Below are 8,157 nucleotides of genomic sequence, written 5' to 3' on the forward strand. Positions count from 1 at the left end.
CCCAGCGATCAATAAAGGCTGTGAAGGCTGGTTTTTCTGCTGGGCATTGTGTCCCCGCCGCTGCAAAGCGAACCGGGAGCGGGCAGAGGGAGCTTACGCGGAGAGGAGCTCGGGGCCAGCTGACTCACCGGGATCCCACAGCACAGGCAGCGTGTGGTGCAGGCAGGGAAAACACACACACATCCTCCCTCCTGCGGGCAGCCCAGGGCCAGCCTCCCCGCCGCCGCTCCGTCCTGCCGGCCGGCGCACGGGCTCCGCGGAGTGCCTGCAACCCGCTGGCCGCGGCTGCCCTGCGCCCCAGTGCCTGAGGTCAAGTCGTTCACCAAGCACACAGAAGCAGTGCCCGTTTCTGGCCTCTGCTTAGGTCATTTAGGCTGCCTATGATAATTATTGCTATTACTTGTCGTCGTTATGGTCTGGGTTTTTTAAGTTTGTTCTTAGTGTTTTCACATTTCAGAAGAGCTGGGAAATGGTTACAACCTGGGGGTGATGATGGTAAAACTCACTACATAATTTCTGAGTGCTGTGGGAGACACATCCTCCCATCATAACATTTTTATGGCAAGTTTAATGTTCAACTCATCTGGAATAAGCTGTGAGAGCCACACTACAGGAAGCTGTCAGGGTTGCTGCCGATTTTTTATTCTCTTTGGAGAAGAAGAAAACACAGGCTTCTGTCCTCGGTGGATTCTGTGATTTGTGAAGCACTGAAAGAGATCAGATTTCTGCAGAAAAGGAATATCCAATGGGTAATTATTTGTGCCAATTCCAGTTCAAACATAAGCCTTTCTTATACAAATAGTTCATGGCAGAGCAAGAGGTATTAAGAGGGATGTGAGCTGTAACCAGAGTGGAGGGAATGCTAATATTTTGTCCGGACTGGGGTTTGGGAGGTGGGTTTATTGCTGTTTAGAATAAGAATCGAGAAATTCTGGAACAGTGCTATGCTTTATTTTTGTTCTGTTGTGAAATTCCATCCTTACAGCTCTGTCTTTCTGTCCACACAGGAAACCCATTTTCTTTTCCAAATGGGCTGGACTCTGCATTTTATATGCTACCCCACATTGTGGGCACTGCAAAAAGGTACTAACCCGAGAAGGCTGCACTGCCCAACCCTTCTCAAGCAAACTCCTGGTGGGGGAAAAAGGTGGGGAGGAATTTATTACTTCTTTTTAAGTGTTGTAGCCACTCTCTTCTGCCACATGGAGCACAGGAGGGGGCAGAGATATCATTCTGAGCCCCCTTTTTGTCCCCCCCCCTTCCCTGCCTCCTCTCTGAAGAGTTGCTCCTGTGTTCCCTGGAGCAAAGAGGCTGTGATTCTTGGCAGACTTCATGTCAGCTACTCAGGTCAGGGGGAAGTCATTACTTCCTCCTCCCACACTGCTCAGTCGTGTTAGGTTAGGACAAGACTTTGCAAGACGTTGCCCAATGTTTGCAATGTGTCTTTCCCATAAAGGAAGAAACTGAAATGCGTCATAAACCTTAAAATTCCAGAAAATGAAGCTGCTTCATTGATAGGTGAAAATGTAGCAAAATACAATAAACAAGGAATTTGAATATAGTTGTGGTTACAGCTCTCATCTGGGAATGGGGAGGGCTTGAATTCTCTTCTTGACCACACCTCAGACTCACTTGGCTTTTTGATTAGGCTGTGACGCTGTCTGTCTTTGTTGTTGTTATTGCCCGTATATTTCAATAATTTTGTGGTAGTTAGCTCCCTTTGTTGTTAAATTCAAGAACTTTTACAATAGAAGGGCTTTTATTTTCCCTGCTGAGAAGAGGTTATCCACCTGGGCAGGAGAAATGGGAGGCTTTCCTGTATACTGGGTGTCTTTGTTATAAAGCAGCCTGTGACAGTGAATAAACCCTCGCTATTGTTGTAAGGCTTTATTTATTAAATACAGTTAGCAGTGGGACTACAATGACAGCAGTAAAGTTATAATGAGGATCTTTTGTCACAGAAATAGCATCAGGATCTAGGCTGACATATTTAAAGGAAAAAAGTGGGCAGGCTAGTGGAAACATTACTGAGCCTTCTATCCCAAACCTATTTCTCTTAGATAATTTCATTTCCCATTAGTACTAACTATTATTATTATCTACTATCTATTAGTAGAACTTAGTAGTGTTGCACCCTTTCATTTCTTATCACTATTATGAGAAATGTGAGCCCCACAGGGAAGGACAACCACAAGAAGAGCACACAGAACTCAGCTAGGGAAACACAGGTTGCCTGCAATGGAAAGGGAGCTCTGCACTGGTATCATGATTACTGTGGACTCCTTCCCCCCAAAAAGAGAGCCCTCATCTCATCAGTTAATAAAATTTTATACACTTGGTAATTTCACCACCTGCCCCTTCTATCCTTAGAAAGTAGTGGAAGCCAAACAGGCTTTATGGTATGGTGGCCTAAATCCCTTCTCCCTGAAATTGCCCTCTCCCTCCCCACCATCTTACAGGAAAATTCTGGGTCCTGGTACAGTATCAGACAGCAGACAGTTAAGCAAACACCTAGACGCTGCACAGCATCAGTGGTGGCAGTGCCTGCTCCAAAGCAATTAACACCAAAATCTGGGGCTCTCGTTTTTTCCATGAGCAAGGTGCTCCAGAGCCAGCTCATGCCTGTTGCTAATACTGCCATGCCTTTCCAAAGCTTTCACATCAGAAGCAATTGCAAGTGGGGACATTTCTGCATGTCGCCCACACCTTCCCTTTTGGGATACTCTGCCTTTTCCAGGTTATAAAGATTGTGTGTGCTGATGTTGTTCTGAAGCGCCTGGCGGAGCTGGATGCCATATCTGATGGTATGTTCTCACAGTGGCACTGCAGAAGACTGGACTAGGCTTCCAATAATAAGCACTGACACTAACATAAATATTTGTGGTTAAGCTTCCCATTTTTTCCTTATAGGAAGCAAGCTAAAATTTTGAAATACTTCAGTGATGTGATCAGTGGACAGTAGTGGGAAAAATTTTCTCCAAAACTTGATTTGTGATCAAAATAAGGAAGGAAGATCTGAAAGACCAGAAAATATTTTTGTTAATCAGGATATGGCACTTTACAACATCTGGATGTCAGAGCAAGTGTTTTGAATGCAATACTATTAACATGTGTCACTTAAATGCATTTTTTTCCTTCAGAGATGATTGGGTGGTTACAATTTTTGGCAATGGTTTTGCAGTCTGTTGCTTACATTACCTGACCCATGGTCTGTTTGTCTTATGATGTCTGTGGGAAAACAAAACAAAACAAAACAAAAACCAGTTGCTCCCTCCTTCCCTCTCCCCAGTCCTGAAAATAGCTCAGGACCCAGAAAAAAGCTCTAGGACTGAGTTTCATCCTCTCAGTGAACCCTTCTGACCGGAGGGTAACCTCATGGGATTAATGCTGCTTTTGTCTATGACATCATGTAACACCAAACGAAAAAGTATCTGATTCTTCTGAAAATCAAAGAGACATGATTAAACAGAATATAACAGCCTGGGAATGTAGAAAAGAAAGTTTGAATAAAAGGTCAGAGAAAGATCAGGCATCAGCTCTCGCTCTCTGCAAAATGATAAAACTAACAGGGAGTTGTGACTCAGCTTCCCCTGATCAAAAAGCTCCTTTCTTTGCAGTGTAAACAACTGTAGTCGGTGTTTTTGAAATCCCAGACTGAAACATCAACCAAAGCTGGAAAATAAGATTCCCCAGAATGCCTTCCCTATCCTAGGCATAACCTGTGGCTGATGTTTCAGGGGATTTTATTCCCTTTGACTGGGATTCACTGTCTAAAAGTGGCTGTTGCATGAGTAGAAGGGAAAAAAGTTTTGTGTGTGGATTGTGACCTCAGGAGTGTGAAACAAATATTTTGTTTCCAATCATTCCTTAACCCATTTCAGCAGCAAATTGGGTGACCAGTATTATAAACCAAGAAAAAAGTAGGGAAGTGTGGCTTTGGTGGAATGAATAAAAAATGAAGCTAACAAAGAATAACTCTTCCAAGCTAAAGCCTGGTGTCTAATTTTTTGCTGAATAACTTGTTTTGAAGAATAAGAAACTCCTGCTCTTGCCAGGTCCCTGCAGCTAGATTTTATAGCTACAATGAACAAGTATGCATCTGTGTAAATGCTCTTTAATTTTCTTTTTACATCATATTTACACTGCTCAGACAGTAAAACTGCTGAATGTTTTAATTAGCACTCCCACGGCTGTGAAGTTGTTTGAAACTTTCAGGCGATGTGAAAAGGCTGGCACACAAATAAAGCCTGCAGTCGCTCGATGCTGACAAAGGGGGCGAGGTGTTTGAAGTGCACCAATTGTATTTGTTTTGGGCTGGGGACCGGCCGTGGGGCGGCCGGAGTGCGCCGAGCGCCGGATTCCTCAGCCCTTACACACAGCGCGCAGCCCCGACCCGCAGCGTGGGCAGTGTTCCTTGGACTGGCGCTGCATCCCACGGGACGCCTCCGCGGAGCCTGCGCTGCCCAGCGTGAGCTCAGGGTTGCAAAGTCAGGCTCAGGGACTGCTGGAGCCTGGTCCTACTCGAGGGTTGTTGACACCTGTGGAAGCAGAGGTGGGGAAAGTTTCGCTCCCAATGTTTTCAGAAATTCCCCAGTGAGGTAATTAAGAAGAAATCAAGTAGTGTGGATGAAATGAAAACTGTCTATGGAATCCTTGTTTTTATTAATGTAATTTTAATGTAATTGTCATAGACTTATAGAATAAATGGGGCTGGAAAACACCTGGGAAGGCCATATAGTCCAACCTCATTAAGAAAAGTATTTTGCATGTAAATGTGGGGCTGGCAAAACCTGCTGGCTGCATAGTATCTCCTGTCTTTGTTTACTGTAGAACGCATACAACTGTGCAAACTGTTTAACACGGACCTGTCAATTCATTTCAGCCCCAGTCCAACCCTTGGGGAGGAGAGCAGCTCCCCTGTGGTTTGGGCTCTGCGTGGACTCTGTCAGCACAGTTGCTAATCACCAGAGGACCGACTGTACCACTGGAAGAAGACTGCAAGAGATGATCTAATGCAACTGCTGTATGGAGGCAGGATGAAGAATCTCAATGCTCTGTGGGCTTGCTGTGTTTGCAGTGTAGGCATTTGTCCCCAAAGACCTAAACTGAAACCATGTGCTGTGGATGTTTATAAAATCCCCTGGAACTTTCATAGCTCAGGTATCAATCTGACAAGTGATTGCTCTTAGCTTGGACTCAGCATCCCCCTAAAGACCAAAGGAGGAGTCTTTCACTTGGGTTTGGAGAGAAAAAGGAAGGTGTTGGGACAGAGCAAGTAAATAAGCTCAGGGACTTGAGAAGGCTGTTAAAAAAGATGAGAATTTATTAAATTTGTATTTCTGGTGAGTGCTAGAAAAGGTATGACAAGAAAACAAACAAACAAAGAAAGAGGAAAATCGTAAGTGAAAGAAACTAAGATGGCAAGTAGTGACAGAAAAACGATTTTCCTCATGTTTCTTCAAACAAGAAGAGATGATTAGGAGGACAGAAGGGATTGTACTGCAGGAGGTATTTGTCACTTCTGTGTATGAGGTGTCATAAGGGTGAGATTTCATCTGAAGAACCACAGGCCAAAGAGCAAAGAAAAACCTGAAACACTCAACTTCTGTAGCAACCCCAAGTTTCATTAACATTACATTTTTGGTAGCTTGGATCCTCAAGTTTAAATGTAATTGCATTTTTCTATCTGAATTCCGTTTTGAGGTCAGCTTCTGATTCTTGCCATCTTGTGGTGTGGTGCTGCACTGCGACCATCCCTCAGCTCCTCTGCAGATTCAGCAGCTGTAAAACAATGTGCTTTCATAAAGGTCTCACTGGGAGAAAAAAAAATACCCTTTCTTTGATTATTCCTTTCTATAATTTGCCGTATTTTCCCTGTGTCTAGACCTTCATTTAAACTCTGTTTTTCTCTTTGTTTCCCCAGTATTTAGGAGTCCAAACTATTCCCAATCTGGAACCCGAGACTGACAGAAATGACCTCTCTCCAAATCTCTTTCTAGCCTGAACTCTTGGGCCATTTCCTACTTGTATAGCCACAGAGTCTCCACACTCTTCTTGAAGCTGTTCTTGGATTTGAAATACTCCCACTCGTCATAGTCTGCACTGTATCTCAGACACTCCTTTACCAGAGCAAAGGCCATTTATTTAATACTCCTCTAATAGGGGGCTGTAGAGTTCAAGCTCCTGTCCTCCTACCTCTTTTATCTTACCCTTCCATCCTCGCCAGGACTATACACTTTTAAGCAGGAGATAGTCAGAGGAGAGATGGCAGGCCTCTGGAACCCACAGGCTTCAAAAAGAGCCCCTATACTCTTGCAACGCTCTTGGTTGCAGCAGTCCACATCCAGGAGCCAAGTCCCACAGAGTTACCACAGGTGTTTCCTATTTTTAATATTCTAAACATTGGGCATGTGTGCTATTAGTGACATGCTTTTGTACTTCAAGGTGCTGGAAAATGATTAATGTATGAGGGTGTCTACTGCCAGCATCTGATCCAAGTTCACTGACTCTCAGTTAACCGGTTAGGAAAAGTCATGTCTCATGCAGTAGTTCTGTCTCAGAAATCTCCCTCACTGAGCGGTCTCCATGGAAGACATCTGAGGCTTTGCTGACTTTCAGTTCATCTCAGACTTTTCCAATCATAGTAAGAGTTGAGCGATTTTGACACTGGGGTCCTCTCTCTCCCAGTTTGCCAGAATGATGACTTCATTCTGAGCTTGAAGAACTTGGAGGTCAGTCAAAAAGATGTCTTGCTAACTGGCTTACCTAAGGCTGGCCAGCTGTCCTCACTATCTGATAACCCTGGGATCCCGTGAGAAAGAACCTGTGTGTAACAAGTCTGCAGAGGCAGTAGTCCTGCTTAGTAGGATTCCAGTAATGAGTTTAGACTTTGTTCTCCCATTTATATTGTGAGGAAAAAAGAATATCCTCAGGTGTCTTAGTTTTTAGACTTGGTTGCAAAAAGTTACAAGGGAGGGGAAGAATTAAATAGATGAGTTAAACTTCAAAAAAATAAACTCAACGTTCATGTCAAGGTTTCATTAGTTTGCATGCTTGTTTCTTAAAACAACAACAACACAAACAAAAAACCTCCAAACCAGAACTGAGAGCCAAGTGAAACCATGAATAAAGAAGAGACTTCTTTGCTCCAGGAGTTTGATCAATATCCTCAAGCTAAATCTGGATGCATGAATTTTGTGTCTCTGTGTGTATCCTTGGGAGGATTTAAGAAAGTTTGTGCTATTTATATTTGGAGGTGGAATATAGAATCATAGAATGAATCATAGAATGCTTTGTATTGAAAGACACTTTCAAGATCATCTGGTTCCAACCCCGTGCCATGGGCAGGGACACCTTCCACTAGACCAGGTTTCTCAATGCCCCATCCAGACTGGCCTTGAACACTGCCAGGGATGGGGTATCCACAAATTCTCTGGGCAACCTCTGCCTGTGCCTCAAAATATATTGTGCTTTGCATTGTCTGATATGTAAAAAACCCCTTGAGTGCTAGTAGGTGACCTGAGGAGAATTTGAACAGGCTTCACCAATACTTTTGTGTTCAGGAAATGTTATTTTTCTCGCAGCTGGTATGAATTTTAGCTTTGGTGAGTTTTTCATCCTTTTTCAGGAAAAAGTTTGTTGGTGAGTAACACCACTGTTTCAGAGTTAAAACGTGCAGAGCAAAAGCAAAGCACTGAAATAGCAGCTCCCTCCCTCCTGCCAGTGGCAGCGAGCTCTGTGCTAACTGATGGGAGCCATACGGAGAGCAGGAGCTGCACAGACTACACGGATAATGAAGAGCTAAGATTTTGTGCCTGCCAAAGGGAAAGCCTGAAAAACAAAAGGACTGTGGGTTGTCTTCCTATCGCCTCCAGAGCTGCACTTGACAGCCACAAGGACTAGGAGTGCCCTGCGCTCTCAGCCTGCCTCCATACAGGTGTAGGATATTCAGTACAGCCCACCTTCTTCCCACTTCTACCTATTGGTTGTTTTTGGGTTTTTGAATTGTGTCTGTAAATGTTTGCTCCTAGAGGAGACTACTCAAGATAGGGGAAGGCAAGGGTAGAGTATGGGAAATGGTGAAATAGAACCCCTCCTCACTCAAATTTGCTAGAAGTCTGAATCATAAGACACACACACACACACAAAAAAAAAAAA

The sequence above is a fragment of the Corvus brachyrhynchos genome, unplaced genomic scaffold (genome assembly GCF_000691975.1).
Source record: "Corvus brachyrhynchos isolate BGI_N302 unplaced genomic scaffold, ASM69197v1 scaffold101, whole genome shotgun sequence".
Classification (NCBI taxonomy): domain Eukaryota; kingdom Metazoa; phylum Chordata; class Aves; order Passeriformes; family Corvidae; genus Corvus; species Corvus brachyrhynchos.